This window comes from Acartia tonsa, chromosome 6 (genome assembly GCF_053477335.1).
Source record: "Acartia tonsa isolate MP-2025a chromosome 6, ASM5347733v1, whole genome shotgun sequence".
Taxonomy (NCBI): Eukaryota; Metazoa; Arthropoda; class Copepoda; order Calanoida; family Acartiidae; genus Acartia; species Acartia tonsa.
Genome location: NC_137265.1, coordinates 12,871,546 through 12,894,456, shown reverse-complemented (window position 1 = coordinate 12,894,456; position 22,911 = coordinate 12,871,546).

Sequence of the window (22,911 nt, the reverse complement as noted above, 5' to 3'; positions counted from 1 at the left end):
GTTCATCTACTCAAAATTTACTTTGAAATGTATCTCTAATACTTTTACATTTATTGTAATTCTGTTCAAATTTTGTTTTTCAGCATCACAATTAGCATCTAATTCCTATACCTTTATTGTACTGTACAATTTATTGTACAATCAAGGGTTTACATCTAATTCTTTTATCTATATTGCCCGTCTAGCAAAAATTTAGTTTAGAGTCTCTAATACTTTTACATCTATTATAATTTTGTTCCAACTTTGATTTTGAATTTACACATTAAGCATCTAATTCCATATCTTTTTTATTTTAATTTTGAGAGCAAATGATAATCAAAACTATACCTGTAATTTCTTAATTTGGAGTGTATCTCTTACACCTTTACATCTATTGTAATTATGTTCATACAATTAGCCTCTAATTCCTAAACCTTTATTGTTTAAATTTTAAGTGGAAATGACAATTAGGGTTTTACATTCAATTCCTTTATCTTTATTGTCCGTCTACTCGAATTTTAAGTACGGCAAGTTTACACATCATATATGTGATTATGAACAATAGGGGTGTGCGGTACCTTCCACTCCAAAGTGCCGAGCGCCACTTTTATGGACGTATCGAGCTGAAAATTTCAGGGAAGCTTTATAATGGTAAAAATGGAATTCCAATTTTTTTTTCTCTACTGGCGTCCACAGGAAAGTTGCCTTGGAACCTTGCCTTGGAACCCAGTTTAGGGTTTTCATGCCTAACCCTCAGGTTTCCATGCCTAACCTTTTCTCAAAAAGATGCCTTAGAACCCGGTTTAGGGTTTTAATGCCTGGACTATAACCAGTGAAAAAACATATAAAAAATAATAAATTGATTGAAAACAATTCACAAATGGATGAATTTGGCAATAATCTTTAAATTTTACGAAAAAAATCAGCCACTTTACTACACAAACAAAAAAGTAAGGAGGGGTATTTTGAAATCACCTCGTTTTTCTTGGTTTTCAAATTTTGTTGAGCTATACCGGCAAACGGAAGTAAGCAAAACTGCCTGCTCCAGGGGGAAATGAAAACCAGGGTAGTAGAGGGGGGATTCATACTGAGAATGATGCAATTAAGAAACTGGGAACCGTTTTTTTGGGGATTTTTTGTAATCGGGCGATAAAAACCGGTTTGTCACTAATGGGTTAAGTAAATTTGCATCCTACATATTTTTTACTTAGTTTCCTTAAGATTTGTATATTGATTGGGGTGCTAAATCGATTCCTAGTTTTTCACGTTTTTATGATTAACTCAACTCCTGTTCAAGATAAACGTTTGGAATTTTTAGGGATTAAATAAGTCAACATTCTACACATTTCTACAAAGTTTTTTTAAGATATGATAATTGGTTGGGGTGCTAGATCAATTCCTAGTTTTTTCAAGTTTTCATGATTTTTTCGACTTCTGTTCAAGATAAACAGCTGGAATTTTTAGGAATTAATTAAGTCAACATTTTCACCAAGTTTAACAAAGACTTGCTTTTGTTTGGGGTGCTAGATCGATTCCTAGATTTTACGTTTTTCTTCTTAATGCTTTAAATGCCATTATACATTTTTTTAAAGTTTCGTGATTTATTCCATTTATGTCTTTTTAACATACTTAAAAGATAATTTTTTGCATATGTCTATCAATAAATTTTGAGCTTCGCTACATATGGATGTTGTCATCCTTGTTCAAAATAGAGAGGGGCGGGGTTACGTGTTGGACAAGGAAATTAGAGGGAAATTGCTTATTTTGACAAAATAAAAATATATTGTTAGATTTATTGGGAAGTGATGATTTACTTTCTTAATATACCCAGGAACAAATAGATGATCTAACAAAACCACATAAAAGCTATATCTATCTGATATCATATATTTATATTTTTTTTAAGTTATATTAATGATATTATAATTATATTCTGAGAATATAATTTGCATACTTTCTAAACATTTTTAAACAAACTATTACATAAAATGGAAAATACATGAAAGATGGCACATCGATTGCAAACAACTGAGTTCTTTTTGCCAATGACTAAACCATGCGGGGCCTATGCCTGCAGTGCTCTAACATTGTGGGGCTACCCAAAATAACCTAACCAAACCTAACCTAAATTATCACACAAACAAAAAATAACCCCTGATTTTCAAAATTATTTCGCATAACTTAAAATAATGTTTTAGTTTTAAAGAAATCAAACAAAATAAAAATCTATGAAAAAGTTTTTCCCGTTATTTCTTTTTCTCTGTGGAACGTGTAAACACCGTTGCAGCCTACTTTGATTTGATGCCCTAAGTCCACTCCTGACATTTCGTTCAAGACGGCAAAATTTTGCTCAGTGGTGTTAACACGTTACAGCTAGTCTTTAGCATTAGCGTAACTGATTGTGCGCCTGCTAGCTGTTGGAGGTCGTGCAATTATGGGGTAGGTTAATCGAAGATTGTTAAAAAAAGAGGGGGGGGGAGGAATAAAGAAAAGGAAGTAATCAACGAAAAAATCACAGATTCTTTACATATCAATACTTAAATTACTTTTATAGCATGACCAACAGACTAACGTACCAAATAAGTTGTATACTTAATTCTTTTTTAATGAGATATATATTTTTTTTTAAAGAACCTAGTAATAGTGTCTAACTTTTTATCTTTGTGACGTAACAAAAATCGAAGGATGAGAGGGGAGGTGGGAAGGGAAACCCCTAAAAAAAATTTGTTACGTCACAAAGATAAAAGTTAGACACTATTACTAGGTTCTTTAAAAAATAAGAGGTGGATTCTTAAAATTTTGCAGTTCCTGTTCTAGTTGTAAAATTAATCCCACATCTGAGGTGGATTCTTAAAAAAATTTGCCCCACTAATCGCTTAGTGTGGCAAAATTGTTTTCGTGAAAAATCCAGCAAAATCACATTAAAAATCTACAAAAATTTTAAAAATCATAGAAGGGTTTTTAACATTTTAAGATTTTATTTAATTTTTGTAGATTTTTTATGTGATTTTGAAGGATTTTTCACGAAACAATTTTGCCCCACTAAGCGATTATTGGGGCAATTTTTTTTTAAGAATCCACCTACGCAGTCTTAAAATATCAGCCGAGAAAATCAAATTTTTATCACTACATACTTACTGACGGATAGACAAAGTTAATTACAAAGCATAAGTGACTATCTTAAAGCATAAAAGTACTTTCAATTAAAATATTTATTTGTTGGATTGTGTAAACATATGTAAAATGCGGCCGTTTACAAAATACTTTCCTTTCATAACTCTTTACCAGGGAAAGAGGGATACATTGGATCGACTAAGTATAAGAATAGTCACCAAACCCTGAACCAGTCTATTATGCAACCTACATTTTCCTGGATATTTTGTCTATGATATTCCATAAGTGTTCAGCTTTACAGTACATTGTTTCTATTAGTTAAAGCAACACGTATAAAAAAAGAAAAAGAAAAGAAAAAGATTCTTTTTAAAGTAAAATGCTTATATATCAATCAGAAACTATATTTTTTGATTTTTTACTGATCCACTGTATTATACAAATCCAAAACAAATCAATGAAAAAACGATTTTTTTGCACTTTTCTCCTCTTTTAAAGATTGATTATGATAAATTAACAATTTTTAAAGGGATTTATGCATTAATTATTATGAAATATAGCATAAGGTAGAAATTAATGATCTTTCTAAATAGGAAATATTTGAAGAAGAAAAAAGAAATTCGATCAGTATCACTCCTGCACTAGTATCCAAACTCTTGAAAATTAGCCATTTAGGAGGATTTTAATTGGTTCTTTTCATGAAGCACAAGACAACTTAAATAACGAATTTTAGATTCATTGTCTAATCCCTATATCTCTGATGTTTTGTTACTATGGTCGAGTATTTAATTTCCTGCAAGTACTTTGGTAAATCTTAATTAGTAAGAGCTTTAGTGCATTTAAAATATCATAGGGCAAGCTTTTTAATACTGCGATAGAAAAATTCCTTGTTTCTATTTATCAAACATTCAAAAAGTGACGCACAGACCCAAGTTATAGAGTAGCTGCGCTACTAAACATAGCCGAACAAAGACGACAAATCCATAAGTAGCGAAGCCTAAAAAAGTCAGTGAGTGTGTGATAGAGAAGATGTTCAGTTGCCTTAATAAAAAAGAAAAAAGAGAGAGCAAATATGCAGAACTCAAAAAAAAATTTAATCTTAAAAATAAGGTTAATGCATTTTAAAGCATGACCGACAGGCAGCAATGTAAAAACTAAATTTGCATGTGCCATAGGAAACTTCTCTGAAAATTTCAGACGTCTATCTTAAATAGCAGCTGAGAAATTCACAATTCCCCCCAAAGCGTTACAAACTGAGAGACTGACGGTCAGACAAATGGAACTTTAGAGCAAATTCGCTACTAAAAATATAAATTCATGCTTATCTAAATCGCATAAGAGCAAATTCATTTTTTTGCATGTTTAGTTTTGATGTTAAAATTAAGGGTTATTATAATGTTTTAGTAACACTTTATATAGTACACTAGCGGCTACGCCCCTAGAAGCTTCTAGGGGCACTCAACGCTCGACCTCATCTTATTTAAAATTTAGGTTTTAAAAGAGTAAAAAAAAATTCCCAGGACCTATAAGAAGCTTCATTGTAAAGAAGAACAATATCGGTTCAGCGGTTAGCAAGATCCTTCGGGACAGACAAAAAACGCTTACTACTTTATATAATAGGATTTATTTGACTGCGCCTCTAGCCACTAGGAAAAGGCAGGGAAGGACATTAGGAGGTCAGGAAAATAGACTAAAACCTTCCCTTTACATTGTTTAAACTAACCTGAAAAGTAAAACCAAGTCTTTCGGTTATATGATACAAAGGTTTTGTGATTATATATTGTTTAATTACAACATATTCCCTCTCAATCTTCTTTTGAGTTTTAAACTTCTGCTCTAATTGTTTTTAGATAAGGATACTGTCCGACTGTGTTGATATATTATGATAAAACAAGGATGACAACATCCATAAAAGCGAAGCACTGAAACGATAGGACAAACGGACATTTACACTTGTATAGTGTCTGAATATAAAAGTATAAGAGTCGAAGCAAAATTGTAAGTAAATTTGTTTAAAAGTTTGCTTGATACAGGATAATGTTTATGTACATACTTACATTTTTTAGGACTTGATTATAGAGTTGCTTTGCTTATAATATTGTTCTTTGTTGTCCCAGGAATCATTATAACAAAAATCAGATCAAACGGATAATTAGATCACTTAAAATTTGTTATTAAAAAAGTAGAAAGATCAAACGGATAATTAGATCACTTAAAATTTGTTGTTAAAAAAGTAGAAAAATCAACATGTTTAAAATGGACGCACGGACATTCTGGTAATGATTAAAGAGTTGCTACGCTTTCTAAATCGTACCCAACTACTACAGGAATCATCATGCAAAGTTTAAAATCGATAGGAAAATTCTAACATGCCTAAATTAACGAATAAAAGCTATCTATCTCGGACGGACGGACGAACGGACCGACCCTAATTATAGAAAAGCTTCACTTTTTAAAAGTCTCCGAGGCTTTTAAGCCAACGAATGAGAGAACATATTTTAAAAACTTTGGTTAAGAGTATATTTACAGTCTAATGTCCTTTCCTTCCTTGATCAAAGTACAAAGGTGGATTCTTAAAAAAAAATTTGCCCCACTAATCGCTTAGTTGGGCAAAATTGTTTTCGTGAAAAATCCACCAAAATCACATTCAAAATCTACAAAAGTTAAACAAAATCATAGAAGGGTTATTAACTAAGATTTTATTTAATATTTGTAGATTTTTTTGTGATTTTGGAGGATTTTTCACGAAAACAATTTTGCCCTGCACTAAGCGATTAGTGGAGCAAATTTTTTTTAAGAATCCACCTCAGATGTGGGATTAATTTTACAACTTGAACAGGAACAGCAAAAGCAATATTATATTATTCGGGATCTTAAGGGATAAGACAATGGATGATAATAAATCTATATACATACAACCCTAATGAACATAACAAAATAACCTCTTCTGTAAATTAGAATTATTGGATGGACAGTTAAAATGTTAAAAAAACATAAAAGTACCCAAATTTGTTAGCCAATAACTGAGCGAGTTTATTAAACTTTGGGGACCATTAAAACTGATTACCCCATGTCCTCTCCTTCTTTGATCAAAGTACAGATGTGGGATTAATTTTACAACTAGAACTAGAACAGCAAAAAAACAACAATATTGTCTGGGAGAGATGGGTCATTAGATTGTAAAGTTTTCTTGTACCCAGGAGTATTCTAAACTGGCAAAATTACCAATCAAAGCTTCCAGTTATGGACGTACGGACCGACCCTAATTGAAGTAAAGCGTCGCTTTTTATTGATTAAAACCAAAAACAGGCCTAATAAAATTACAATCATAGAAATAAATCTTGTGTAAAATGTTTAATTATGAACCGATGAAGTTCTCGATTTAGGAAAGCAACAAAAAGGTTCCTGGATGGTTTTTGGCTATTTTATCTTAAGTTGTAGGTATGGGGATGGTTTTAAGCTACACCCATTCTATATGCAAGGGGTACAACCACTAGTACCCTTATTTAAAAGTGACAGAATGTCTTTCTTTATTTTTTCTATAGCTTAAGATATTGCTACTAACCAATTTGGATTTCCTTTACAGTCAGGTTTCTTATAGGTTTAGGAAAACTTTATTGGGGGGAATATTGAAACTAGAGGGTCGTCTTACCTTAATTAAGGTGAAATTCGTAAAGGACCAAGGAAATCTCCCGCAAAAAAAAGAAAATAGCCTAAAACCACCACAGGACCAGTAGGTATATACCCTGAAGAGTAGAATCAAATCGCTTCAGTGGTTACCGAGATCTTAAGCTTCAGACGGACGGACAGACAGACGGACGGACGGACAGACATCAAGCTACTTTGTATTATAGATTGATTGAAAAGCAGCCCTTTTAAAATGACAATCATAGAAATAAATCTTGAGTAGTAAAAATCAATTTTGTCACAATTTATGTTAGTGGCTGAGGTTTACTTCAAATAAAAGATTTTAGAAATAGACTACTAGGCCGATTAAATAATGTACTACCCCAATTATGATACACAAAATTTGCCCTTCTGTAGATTACCATTAGTGGATGAAAAGTGTGGACACTCAACTCAATGAACCAATCAATAAGTATTTAATACAAGTCTTTGAAGTTGTGAATCCAAAAAAAACTTTGTGGACTAGTGTAATAAACATCCCAATGTCCCTCCTTTCTTTGCTACTAAAACAAGGATTGCAATATCCATAAGTAGCGAAGCACATAACTCATTGATTAAGCTATAGAGGACAGTTCAGTTGTCGTAAAAAGCTAAAGGGAGAAGGAGAAAATGAAAAATGACTCATTCAAGATATGAGAAAATTTAGTTTTTTTTGTATATTCTAGAAAAACGTTACTTATACTATGTTAAATCATACAAATTATATACGAATTCACGGCATTAATTTTAGATGAAAAATTATTAATCTGTCAGTAAATCTAAAATAACATCCATTACTAATTACCTGACCTAGCCTGTTAGTTTGCCATGGCATTTCCCAATCTGATTTTTTTTATGAAGGATACTTTTAGGATCTAATAATCAGGGCTCGGCAGCCGCGTGTAGGCCTCATTAAAATCGTCATATTATAACTTTACAATTAAGCTGTATGTCTAAACCTGTTCCTAAACAGACATTCCATATTTTTAAGAATTTTTTTTGTCAAATTAGCGGGTTTGAATTTGAGGCTGAGGCGCGGATGCCGAGCCCTGCTAATAATTACATTTATGGTGGGGGAATAACAGGTCGCATTGCTGCAATCAACAAAAAGCGACAAAACAATGAACATTTTCGACGTTGTCATTCTATAAGTAGACAAAAGCACAAAAACTGTCACCCCTCCTCGCGTTCAAAATGGCCCCCCTCTCACGACTTCAAAATGTGACCCATTTTATTGTCACCTAAAGAATACATGTGTTTAATCGCCCCTTGAAAAGACACTCATAACTTTAAAATATAAACTATAAAAAACTCCTAGTTTTCAAAAGTAACAATTTTAGTCGAAATTGACGAGCAATGCAGGGAAGTGCACAGGGGTGTAGAGGAATTAACACCTAGGGGGTTGTATCAATTTTACTAGGAGAGTTTCATTAACTTCCCAACCACCCCCTCTTTTCAAGCTTTTTTTGGGGTTGTGAGGCGTGCAAAATCTCAAGAATGGTTAGAAAGAAATTAAAAATTTTCCGGGGTTAAACTGCTTTAGAGGTAGTAAACTCCCCCCCCCCCCTTCCAATTTTTGGTGGTTAGAAATGTCTAAAATTTACCTGATTTGTAAAAGGGCTTTCTAGAGATTGGGGCGTGGGTTGAAATTTAATATATTTTTTAGAATTTTTATTGAGGTACTCACCCCTTTCACTCCCCCTCCCTTGGATGCCTCAAAGTAATGAGACTCGATAGTGTCTTGTTTTGGTTGGCGTAGACTTTTTGTCTCCCGTCAATTAAGTACACTTTTATTATATACTTACATTCTCTGTATTTTCAGGGATTAGATATCCAACCTATTACCTTATTTGGTACCCAACCTATGGTTACGTAGCGCATCCGCTCATAGTTTTGTAGTTGATGCATGGGTTGGAAACAAAGCCCAACACTGCGCCATAGCTAAAGTCGTTAAAACGGTTCCTAATTATTTATGTAAGGTGGTCGATATCAGGAATAAGGTATAACCAACAAGCAAAATAAATCTAAAATAATATTTGGGGGGCAAATGGAGAGGTCGTCAATTTTACGATGTGTTGCCCCCCAACGACAGCTGAAAAACACGTATAGGTTTCGTGATTTTCTTCCGAATTAATTTCGTTATTGGTATGAGCTGAGTCGATATATATAAATAGTTAGAGTAAAGGGTCGGCCTTTGCCCAAAACTAGGGCACAACTCATTACCATGCACAGTTACGACTTTCAACAAGGATCATGTAATATAAGGGTAGGTTGCTTGCAATAGTAGGGATGTTAGTACCTTGGGACCAACTATAAAGTCTGGCTCTAATTTTGATAAAATAGTAAAGTCACTAACATAGCAACAATTATTTACCTGTTTTAAAACTTAGACCATTGTATGTTGGATAACTTAGGGAGGGAGGTGATTGGATTGTTATTTATACTGGTACTTAAAGTTTTATTCGGTGGCTTAAAATCCTTAGGTACTTGAACTAAAACTTATATATTAAGTACATACTAGCAGTGTTCTATTTTTATCACCAAAAATTCTAATTTACATCGCGAAGGGTTAATAATTTCTTTATAAATTGATATCTATTTACTTCCATTGTCAAAATGTGAATATTGGAATCCCTTTCCCCTGATCAAGTTAGTGATATGGATTACAGCAGTTTTTTTTCAATTAGCGGCTGACCAAAATGTCCTTTTTATTGATGTAATAAACGTTCATTTATAGGTTTTGGCTGGTTTCTTAAATTTTCTTTCGATTCAATCACAGCTGAATTATAACTGGACTAGCTGTGAATAAAGTGTGATTATAGTTGAATAAAATGAGACAAGATCAAATATCAGACATGACAACACAAGGAAATCAAAACTTAACAGTTGGGGATGTGAAGAAAAAAAATTCTTACTGTTGTTTCTGAAGAAAAAAATCATTTATCTTGAGAGAACCAAATTATTATCCGCTGGTTTTCAACCGGTTCTCAGTGATACTGAAAAATCATGTATTGCATCGTATTGCAGACAATTTTCCAAGAATATCATATAAAAATCATAATATAAAACTGGTTTTTATTATCTGTAGATCAAACTTATTGGCTGAAAATTTGAACCAGCCAACAAAGAATATAAGTACCCATAGTTTTTAAGCCTTCAAATGAGAGACTGAGTTTTTACTCTTTTGAACGTCACCACCCTCCATGTCATTATCAAATTTCAAATGTCCAACACCTTTTATGTAACACCCTTTTTAAGGCCCCAATAATGATAATAAAACAGTGCATTTATTGTTTCTAACTGAATAATGAGTCACAAAATACAGGAAGGGAGGGGACATTGGACTTTAGATTACACTGGTCCCCAAAGTTAAATAACCAGGTTATCTTATATATTCGTTGTCGTAAAAACTTTGGATACTCTAACTAATTTGTGATTGCTAGTAGTGTCAAAACTTGTAAATCAATAATTTTAATCTACAAAAGGGGTAGTTGTGTTTATCATAATTGGGAGTTGCATCAATTTATTTGAATTGTCCTATCCCTTAGAAAATACAAGAACAATCATATTAATTGAAGGTGAGGCATTTCAAAGCTAAAAACAATTAACATAGCAAAACAACATTAAACTGTTTTTTTCCCTAAAGGATATCCTTATATAAAAGAAACTTATTGTCTTTTTATGTCTGTGTGCGGCTTAAGATCTCGCTAACCGCAAGATCAATATGGCTCTGTTTTACAGTAAAGCTTATTATAGGTCCATATAAGATTTATAACTATTGGGTATAGGGTTGCCCCCACAGGGTTTGGGCCCCTTTCGGGTGGTTAGCTATTAGAACCCCCCCACCCCCACCCCACCCAACCCTTATATTTAAGGGGGGGGGGGGGGGTTTAATGCAACCATCTCGTAATCAGTGAGCAAATGACACTTAGAATTCGAATTTCGATCTGAACTTTTGCATGAGTAATCCTTGGTAGGTCTATTTTCCCTAAATCGAACAAAAAGTTGAAAAAGTAACGGCTAGCGGCTCAGCCGTTCAGCCGTTTTTTGCCTATTTTCAGGGTAAATCCATCATTAATTACGTAGGAATCAACTTTTTAAAACATATTTTTGGTTTAATTCATGTTAAATGATAGCAATAACCAATTTTAAAACTTCTAGTACCAACAGCTACCGTCTAGAACCGTTTGATAGCGTTTTGGAGTAGAAAAGAGTATTATGTTGAGAGAGGTTTCGTGACTAATTTGCAATATAGATATCAAACAAATGGCAAAACAGATGAGCCGTTAGCCGTTACTTTTCCAACTTTTTGTTCGATTTAGGGAAAATAGATCTACCAAGGATTACTCATGCAAAATTATAGATGGAAATTCGAATTCTAAGTGCCATTTGCTCACTGATTACGAGATGGTTGCATTAAAACCCCCCCCCCCCCTTATTTAAAAAATAATGGGAGGGAAATTTGTATGCCAAAGAACTTTCATGAGAGAAGCTGTTAGTTTTAAAATAAATCTATTCTTGTTTTATCAAAATATACAAGCTTTGTTAGTTTTATTACTGCCCTACTTATGGACATAATTGAGCTTGATAAAAGCGAAGCTTTCCTACATTTATATTCTGTACTTACGTATGTATCGGTTAGCTCTTTTCATTTGTTTAGGCATGTAGTAATTATCCTATCGAATTTAAACTTTGGATTATGATTCCTGTAATAGTAAAGATATAGAAAGCGTAGCAAATCGTTACCTGAAATTCAGACGTCAAATTAAAAGATGCTGTTTTTTAAGTTATTAATAAAATTATCCTACTCATATGATTTTGAAACAATGAAAATGAATCTTGTATTTGAGCAATTTTGCATCAAGTATAAATACAATTTTGTTTACACCTTTAAATTAGTATTCTGCTTATATTGTTTTGACACTCTACTAATGTTCATGTTTGTTCTACTATTTGATTTCAGAACTTTGCTTTTATGGATGTTGTCCTCCTTGTTTTATTTACTTTTATGGTTAATGAAAATACTTGTTAAACAAGTGAGAGGGTTTACCAGGGAGGGAGGGGACATTGGGCTGGAAAATATAATTATACCTAAAGGTTTCTTGGCTTTAGACTTTAAGTTCTTTATCTGAACTTGATTGGGTGGTTCAAACTAGAAATCTATAGGAGGGATAACTTTGTTCATCATCATTGGTTGCGTACATTAATTTTTCGTCTATCGTCTTATCCCTTAAGATTCCTGGGATTTACAGTACATAGCAGCACAAGTCCAAAATAAAGGCATATAAATAAAGGAGAATATGCAAACACTCACAGAAATTCTTTTAAAAATAAGGTCTATCCTATTATAAAAGTAGTAAGCTTTTTTGTCTGTAGCGAAGGATCTCGCTATCCCCTGAACCGATAAAGTTCTCCTTCATAGTGAAGCTTCTTATAGGTCCTAGAATGGTTTTAGGGTATTTCATTTTTATGGATAATTCTGGGTTTCGTTTTAAGCTAATATTCTGCTCATTCATATCCCTTTAAATAAAGAGACCATAGATGCTTAGGGTGCAGTCGCTAGTGTCTTTTAAAGCGCATGACCTACAGACAAAGAGACAAAAGAAGTTATAGACTAGATGTGCACATGTATAATGAATCTTCACTAAAAATTTCAGCTGTCTATCTTTAACAGCTGCCAAGAATATCTCATTTCCCCCTTTGTTTTACGACTAACAGAAAGAAAATTAATTATAAAGAAGCTTTGCTTCTAAATTCCACATATTTTAAAAGTTTAGATGAGGTCTCCTTTTAAAATTATGTCAAGATATCTAAGTTAATAATATAATGCTAAAAACATTAATTGTTTCTTCTTTTTGGGCAAAGAGGTTTACAAAAAATCAGATACAAATTTTAGCTAATAACTCACTTGTAACTTTGTTTGATTTACTTAGATAGAATTATGCTTCTACCTACTATTCGTTCTGACATTCATACTTTAATACAAGATAGTAGACTAGTTAAAAAAAACTTCAATCTTATATAGAAGTAATAAGTAGTAAGCAAAATATATTATGCCTAGATACAATTGACCAAAAGAAATTAAGTAAGATAAGATTACCTCTTATAAATGTTAATGATTTTAAGCCTTCCATTTTATCATTGCATTTTAAATGGTTTCAGAGAGAAAAATATGATCAACATGCCCCAAGTATTAAAACAAGGAAAAGAGATGGTCTTCATTTTCCAGATATTGAAAGTTTTGAAAACAGTTTTAAAAAAGTAATGTCATTACCTTTAATTTTGCATTATAAATCTTTCTTTGTAGAACACCTTAATAGAACTCTTGTAAGTAGAAAAAAGTTAATGCATTTTGGCTTACTTGACAATGCTAACTGTCCTAAATGTATTTTATTCATGCATTTGCATTATTTCTAGACCAAAAATATAATGATGGGGATCCAGAATTAATTTTTTTTAAAGAAAACATTTTCCTTTTTAACATCATTTATCCTCAATTCAATGATAAAGATTTTCTTCAAATTTCAACAATCATTTTAGTAGCCAAAGACAGAACATTGAAATCAAGCAAGGACAAAGCTATACAAAAGTGGACTGTTAATAATTGCTACTCTCAAACACTTTTTGTTGCCCAATTTGCCATAAAAATTTTAGAAAAAACTTCTTCATATATTAATATTCCATCTGAATTTTTGAATTTTCTTTTACAATATAAAGATAATATTACTTACTTTCAAACCTGAAAATGTTTTTTTTTTCAATAAAGTAAATATTTCTTTTTAAACTATTAAAACAAAACAAAATATTATACATATTGTTTCATTAATGTGAAATATTTCACTGTATTTATTTTATAAAAAAATCCAAAAATATTATAGTTTATTTCATGTTATTTGTAATTATACTGAAATAAATTAAGCTAAATAATAAAAATAATAATGTTGGGTTATGTTTTTCACATGATTTGCGATTTTTAGGGCAGGGTTATCAAATAATCTAAACAGTCTGTATTTGTTTATAAGGGGACAGAGACACATATTCACAGATAAAAATACATTATTTATCCCTTCGTATTATAGACAACTTTCTGTGGATAGTAAAATGAAAACTGGTGTTGATTTTATGATTTCAATTTTATTTTTTTTTGTGGGAAATTGTCAATAATAAGGAACAATACATGCTTTTTCAGTATGGCCCAGGATCGGTTCTAATTGGTTTAGCGGAGGCCATATTGGAAAATGCATTAGATTTACGATTATGAATTCGTGTTTATGGTATGTATTTATATACTTAAAGTCTACTTTGGGATTTTATCGAATTCTTTTATTAGATTGTACTTCGTATTTCATCCATTGGATTTAAGGATAAGTAAGGAATTTCAGTGGGTGGGTGGGGGGGGGGGAGGCTAAAGCCCCCCTTCCTTTTATATTGATATTTCTTTTTTAAATGAAAAACTTTTTTGATGGGGCTATATTTTACTTCAACTGCCAAAAAGCATAAAAAAAACCTTCGATTGACCAATGTTGAAAAATTGTTCCAGCCATTTATGAAAGAAGGCGTCTTAACTTTTATTTTTATAGCTAGTCGGTGTTTTTAGTAAGTAGTAGATGTAAAATTTTCCATAGAATTCCGATATGCAATCGTTTTTTTTTGTAGACCTCTTATTTTTTAAGTAATTTAAGTTTTTTTTTATAAAAAATTAAGTAGGTTTTAAGGTACTAAAACGCAACAAAAAAAATTAAAAATTGCCATTATGAACAAAAATAGTAAGATCTTTGATTTGACACTTTACTTTTTTAATTCTGCTAAGTAATTATTGAAAAATCTATTTCTTTGAACCCACGAGAATAAAAACTTTTAACTTAAATATATCATTACAGAGGCATAAGAAATAGGTGTTATATATACTTTTAGAATGAGAAAAATATTACAAATCCATTCTAAGCAAAATTGAAATAAAAAGTTTACAAAATAGTAAATAAACTACGATAAAAGAAATTATATGAAAATATTATATTATATTATACAGGCATCCATCCTAAATCTTTAAGAGTAAAATCATTGAGAGTAAAAATGGGAAGGGGGTAAATAGGGGGTAAAGTAAGTGTTGCCTGTACAAAATAATATGTTAGGCCATTTAAAAAATTTTTTTTTTTTACTTTTTTCAATTTTGCTTACAATGGATTCGTAATATTTTTTTGATTCTAAAAGTATATATGAACCCATATTTTTTATGCCTATTTTAGGATATATTTATGTTGAAAGTTTTGATTAAACCGAGGTTTAAAAAAATCAATTTTTTAATAATTACCTGACAGAATTTAAAAAAGTAAGGTGTCAAATTAAAGATCTTACTATTTTTGTTCATAATGGCCATTTTCTTCTTTTTTATTGTGTTTCAGTACCTTAAAATCAACCTAAATTTTTTTTTTAAACTTAAATTACTTAAAAAATAAAAGGTCTACAAAAAAAACAATTGCATATCTGAATTCAATGGAAAATTTTACATCTACTACTTACTAAAAACACCGACTAGCTATAAAAATAAAAGTTAAGACACCTTCTTTAAGCGGACATACATACATACAGACAATCTGTTGCTTTAGTATTAGTGTTTATAGTATGACACCTGCCATCTTTAAAAAAAAAGGTTTTTATTACCACCTAAGAATAGGGGCAACTTATTTCTATGCGTAATTGAACATTAAGGAAACATTGAACTATAAATTACACTGGTACCCAAAGTTATATAACCACATTGTTATCTTGTGTAAAAAACCTTTATTAGATTGTACTTCGTATACCATTCCGTGAGTGTAGGGACAGTTCAATTGACAATAAATTGACCTTCAAGTAATTGATTTAACTTCCCATTGGACGGAAAATTATACTGGTAACAACAGTTTTAAATCACGTTCTCTCATTTGTGGGTATATAAAACTTCGGATACTATTTTCAATACCCGTAAATGTATCTCAACCATAACATTTAGAATTAATTATTGCTACTTCATAACGAAATATATTTTAAAGAAAAAATCTTCATTAACAATCGCATCTCTTGTAGAAATAAATCAAACAATATTAGCTTGGTCGTTGGATACTATTATTAAATCCTGATTGGGACGTACAAACGATTGGTGTCCGAACGTTTCCACCAATAATAAGAATCTATAGAATGGGTAATTTTGTGTATCAATTGTACAATCCTGATTAGGTTGTAAAAACGTTTGATGCTCTAACTTTTCCACCAATAATATAAATCTACAGAAGGGGTAATTTTGTTTATCATCATTAGGGATGTATATCAGTCTATTTTCAATTAGCCTATCTAATTTTCCCTTTGTTCCTGTTTCTATCAATTATTGAATTCTTAGGATTGTACTTTATATACAGACTAGCGGCTTCGCCCCTAGCCTCTAGGGGCTTTATTTCTGAAGGTTCAGGGGAGAATTTTAAAAATTTTGTTTACATATTTTTAGATATTTTATAACATTTTATTACTCTTTATATCATTTTATTACTCTTTATATCATTTTATTACTCTTTATATCATTTTATAACTCTTTATAACATTTTATAACTCTTTATAACTTTTTATATTGATTTCTTTGCCATTAGTCTTTTTGGGGTTTCGCCCCCACTGGAGAAGGAAGTTTTCACTATCTTTTTGAATTTGATAAAACAAAGTTTAAAAGAAGAAAAGAAATTTAAAAAGAAGAAAAATAATTGAAAATATAAAAAAGTATAAAAAATATAAAAATGAATAAAAATTAATAAAAATATATAAAAATTTATAAAAATATATAAAAACATAAAAAACATTAAAATTAGAAAAAAAAATGAAAATTGTTTTTAGGGGGGGAAATTTTCATTTTTGGGGGGGTTGGGGGTGTCCCACCCCCCAAGAAAATAGCTTAAAACCACCACAGGACCAATAGGTATATACCCTGAAGAGTAGAATCCAATCGGTTCAGTGGTTACCGAGATCTTAAGCTTCAGACGGACAGACAGACGGACGGACGGACGGACAGACATCAAGCTACTTTGTATTATAGACTAGTGGCTTCGCCCCTAGCCTCTAGGGGCTTTTCCCCAAGAGGTATAATTACATCTTCTATTACTTACCCAGCAGAACGGATCACAAATTTTCGCACCTACCCAGCAGGAAAACATTTTGCGATTAAATTCGCGAAATTCGTAAATTTCGTAAATTTCGTAAAATTCGTAAAATTCGTAAAATTCGTAAAATTCATAAAATTCGTAAAATTTGTAAAAAAAAAAAAAAAAAAATGGGGGGGGGATTTTTTTTGTTTTTGGGGGGGTTGGGGGTGTCCCACCCCCCAAGAAAATAGCTTAAAACCACCGCAGGACCAATAGGTATATACCCTAAAGAGTAGAATCCGATCGGTTCAGTGGTTACCGAGAACTTAAGCTTCAGACGGACAGACAGACAGACTGACGGACGGACAGACATCATTCTACTTTGTATTATAGATTATGTCAGTGCTACTTACTTGTATGTATAAGGAAGGGGACAATGGGCTGTTTATTACACTAGTCTTTAAAGTTTTTAATAACGTTTATTTATCCTTTAACTTAATAACTTTGGGGACTTTAAATTAATTTTGATTGGTTAATTCATTAAATTGAGTGTCCAGACGTTGTAACCAATAATTGTAATTTACAGAAGAGGATATTTTGTGTATCATCATTGGGGGTGTACATTAATTTATCGGCCATTGTCTTATCCCTATAGATCCCTGATTTGTATAGTTTTTTGCCACCCTTAGTCCTACTAGTATTATCTGGGTTTAAATATAAACCCTTGGACCAGTTTATCTTTATAATAAATCTTAGCATTAATTCTATTTAAATTGCAAAGTTTTTATATTATGGGGGTGAGTCAATAAGTATAAATAGCAGTGACGTGAACATGGTTTTGCCGAAGGGTGAAAGAGCGAACAGCCCCCGAAAACTTTTACATCCCCTTTAAACAAAAATAGTGGTGATGAATGGAGGTATGATATATCAAAAGGGTATTTTTTAGAAATATGGGTAGATACAAAATTTGTCAATTTTGCCAGGAGGGTGGATACCACTCCTTCTGCCGACGTTGCTACAAAAGACCTAAAAAGACCTAATTCGACAAAAGAAAATTATCCATTTATCTTTAATAGTAGCTGACATCTCCATGTTTCTTCTAAAGACTTACGTACAGTCAGACAGATCGACAGATTGGCCGATAAACAAAGTAATCAATGATTGTTTATAGATTAGGGCAGTTATTAAGGTTCAGTATCTTCATTAGAAAGAGACCTTTTCTTTTTATTGAAAATAACGGAGCTGGATCTTTAAATCATTTAGTGGTGAGCCAGATCGAGGTGAGCCACCCCGATCTGGCTCACCACTACAATAATTTGAAGATCCAGCTCGGGTTACAAAGTTCTCAATAAGGTATTTTGTATGATAACGCCAGCCAGATAATGAATATTCCATTGCTCATAGGCAGGCGCAATTCTTTTAATTACACAGAGGTGTCAGATAAAGATCAAGTAATAAAAGGTTAGTTTGTCTGTAATTCTATACAATTATGCATCTATTGAACGTATAAGCGTCTAGTCCCTGACTAGAATGGCGTGCAGGGAGGGAGGGGTTATTGGTCTGTAAAATACACAGGTAACCAAAGTTTTATAACCACTATTTCTTGATGGCTAAAAAATGTTCGGTCTTTTTTTTGAATTTTGGTTGGTTGTTTACAAACAAGTAATTTCTAATCTTTTAATCACAAAAGGAATAATTTTGTTTATTATAAACAGGGGTGTATGTTCAATTCATAGCATTGTCTTATCCCTTAAGATCCCTGATAAAGTGTCTTAAATGCCTTATTTATATATGCATAACATTGTATTCTGTATATTTATGAGTGCAGGGATCTTAGGGGATAGGACAATTGACGATAAAATGATGTATATTCTCAAATATAATAAATATTATTACCTATTCTGTAAATTAAAATTATTGGTTGACAACTTTGACCTTCATAATTTGTACTAATTTAATGAAGCTAATTAAAGTTTTTTAAAAGCCAACAAATGAGAAAACGTGGTTGTAATACTTTATTAATACATTATTATACCGGAATGGAGAGGAAAATCGAATGAAAATTGTGCTGAAACCAAAAGTTTACACAAACATTCTTGCATTTGTTGGTTTAATAACTTTGGGGACTTGATCAAACCTTTAGTGTACAAACTTTTGCACCGGTAATTGTAATCTTAAAAAAAGGTAATTATGTTTGTATCGCCGCGATTTAACTTGAGATCTTTTAACAAACAAAGAAGAAAACACGCTCACGGAGAACAACAATACACTCTCGCACACGAATGCCGCACTATCGGAGGTAAATTAGAGGAAATGTCGTCTTTTCTGATCAGCGGAGTAAGGTTTAAACTTTAAAAGGCATAGGAAATTTTCACAAAGAGCACGACGAACAGTTCAAGGAACGCTCCCTTTCCGAGAATGTTTTTTATTATATTTAGGGGTGTACAACAGTTTGTTATCCATTCTCTTATCCTTTAAGATTCATGAAATTAGGTAAATAGAAAAGAAATCAAACCTTTTTTTCTTTTTTGTACTTTTTATCACGGAAGATGAGAGCATACCTAAAGTTTTATAAACACATTTTCCATTCATTGGCACTTTGGGGACTTAATAAAGATTTAAGAATTTAAAGCTTAATTTGTACAAACCTTCAATGTTTAAACTTTTATAATGGTTGTGTAATCTGCAAAAGGGGTAATTTTGTTTTTCATAATTTGGTAACCATTATTCTATCCTTTAATGTCCCTGGTATCAGGTGTATGTAAATGAAATTAAACCTACTCTTACAAGTTTTTTTTTATGTACTAATCGATATATTATTACTTGGATGTTGCAACAGATTTTCATGTACCATAATAAAGTGACACTTATAGTTGGAAAAAATAACGATACCTCCATCAGCCCCCTTTACCCTATCCTCTCCCTCCGTACTGTATGAACGAACAGACCAATGAATGAGGTTCATATTAGCAAGTTAAAATGACAAAAAATTACCTGTCTGTATCGCTGTCGCTGTCAATATATCCACGCATATCCTATATCCATTAATGTACTATTAATTTAGATTGAAAAGGGATAAAAGTATCATACACAGTACACACAAATAATATCAGGGATTGTTCAATGGGTAAATTAAGATTTTTTCATTGTGGCTTCGATTAATATCCGCTGTTTTAGAACCGGTTCATTGCTATACTGAAAAGACAATTTTGCACGAATAATAAATAAATCATAAAATTATTTCAGGTTTTGTTAGCATGTGCCTTCGGCTCCTCCGGGCTAACAAAAGTGATTTTAAACTTATAATTTTAATATTCTCAGAAAGCTGTCTTTAATACGATGCGATAAATAAATATTTCACCTCTGTAGTAGCTAAAGTATTTAAACAAGTTATATTTCTCTTTTGGGTGATTCATACCTCACAAAATAGCCCAAAGCTAGCCCTGGACTGTAATCAAACTTCCCTGAAGAATGTGTGGTTATTAGTTCAGCCGTTATTAGCAGACATACACAAACAATAAACATACTACTTAATACCCATATCTACTCAGTCAAATTTCGACTTTGTTCTTGATGTTGATGTAAAAGCGGCACTGAAATTTTACGGTTTTTTATTACAATTGTCTATCCCTTGTAACCATGGGCATGTGACAAAATTTATTAGTTTTGTTTGCCCCCTGATAACACATCTTGTCATTTGCAGAGATATTTCTTCTGAAGAAAACCTATTTGTATACTTTTAAAGGCGAAGCTTCTCTACAATTAGGGTCGGTCCCTCCGTTCGTCCGTGACGATAGCCCTTTTCGTTTATTTCGACATGTTAGAATTGTCTTATCGATTGCAAACTTTGTATGATAATTCCTTTAACAGTTAAGGAAGGATTTAGAAAGCACGTAGCAACTCTATATTCGTTACCAGAAAGTCTGTACGTCAATTTAACACATGCTTTTTTAAAACAAATTTTAAGATGATATTATTATACTATTCATCTGATTTTCAAATAATAGGACAAGAAGGTACAAAATTAAATCCTAAAATTAAATGTATGTCTATCCAGGGAGTAAGGGAGGGGACAATGGGCAATTAATTCAATTTAAGAGTTTTCAAAGAAAGGCAATGAAATCCAGATAAATCCAGAAAATTTGGAGGAAATTGTAAAGGGGGTGTTAATTAAATTTAATAAACTAAAAACTAAAAAAAAAGTTACAAGAAAAAAGAAATCATTTGAAAATTAGATTACCAGTATATCAGACTGACGTAACCATTCTGTAATCAATTACTAGAGAAATCTCCCTGGAACTCTCCAGTTGACAGGGATCCCTTGCCCCTTGCCCCCACCTCCCTTCTCCCTTTCCCTATTTTCTGCTTTCAAAAAGGGAGGTGGGGGAGAGGGGAGTGAAATAGAGTATGGGAGGGCGGGGGCGTGTATTCTTAACTTTTATATTTAAACTAATCTCTGTCTGCTATATTCAAAACAAACACAGCGAATAACAGCATTTCATGCGCTAGTACCCAAACTCAGTCAGAAACTGCTAAATTCTTGCACATTCCCTTTAAGCCAGTACCCAAAGTCTGAGACTCATAAAAATTAAATATTCGATCCATTGTCCCCTCCCCTACTTCCTGATGTATATCTACTGTATCTTGTATTTATTTAAATTTGCAACAAGTTTATGTACATTTGTTTAGACTTACAAATTAATTATCTGCTTATTTAGTTCTGACACTCTACTTAAAGTTTATTTTTTGCTTGTCCTTTCTAAGCTTCGTTTTTATGGATGTTGTCATCTTTGTTTTTGATCAAAGAGAGAGAGAGATATGGAGAGCGAACTGAATTGGGATGGGATAACTGAAAAGGGAAGGGGGAAAAGGGGAGGGAAGAGGAAATGCAGTGATGGGGAATTACAGAGACAGACAGACACAACTTCTTGTATGGTAACATGCAAAAAATGTAAATAATACTTTTTATGAAAGGTTTTGTTATGTTTTACTAACAGAAATGTTGAAAGCATGATTCTTTTTCCCAAAACAGGTGCAACTCATTATCATGTCGTCCAATCAAGAAAATTTTAAAACCTTACATATGCAGTTTCCAAATACAGGAGGAGACAATAATCTGTAAGTAAACAGTAAACAGAAAGTTTTATAAACACGCCTTCTCATTCCTTCCAGTAACAATTATTCTCGTATACATTCGAATCCGGTGGATTGCATCGAATTATATCCAGCTTTCTACGAATATAAAAATGTACAATCATAAGATTAAAACCAGTTATTTTAGCCGGTGCCTTCGGCACCTTGGGGGCTAAAAAAACTGGTTTTAATCTCATAATTATACATTCTATATCCGCAGAAAGCCGTTTATAATACGATGCGAGAAATGACTATTAAATCTTTATTAGTTATTGCAAATTAGAAGTGTTTAACTTTTAATTTTACAGACTGGTTAATTTATTTTTTCAATCAAGAGTGTAATTAAATGATCCTTGTCTTAGCCCTTTAGGTTCCTGAGTAAATCTTAGTCCAACATAGACTGATATGTACAGGGTGTCCCCCGTAAACTGTTTTTTTGAAACACTTATTACTCCCTTAATATTTGAGCTATCTTAGTAAAATAAAAAGTATTTGGCAGCCTACTACTGACCATTTAATGATATAGTGATGAAAAATCCGCAAAGTTAACAGAAAAAAATCTACAAGGTAATAAATAAAAAGCTGATTTTAGTGAATATAACCAAATCCACAAGAAAAATATGCCTTAGTTAACTTTAAAAGTAGCTGGTGGTCAAACAGTGGATCACAAAGACTTACTCCAGACATTATAAGAACTGGTATTGTAGTCTTATTTAAAAATCTGGTATATTTCAGGTTCGTGTGTGCATTTGAAGCGAGCTTACATGAAAAATTAACAAAGAAGATCAATATTATGCCTATTTTTACATATTTTTTACTTATATTACACTTCAGATGCTTTAATATTGAGAATTCCTGGTATGCCATGTCAAGCCTGTTCTGTGCTTAGAAAGTCTGGGCGACCAGCCGTTTAGACCCT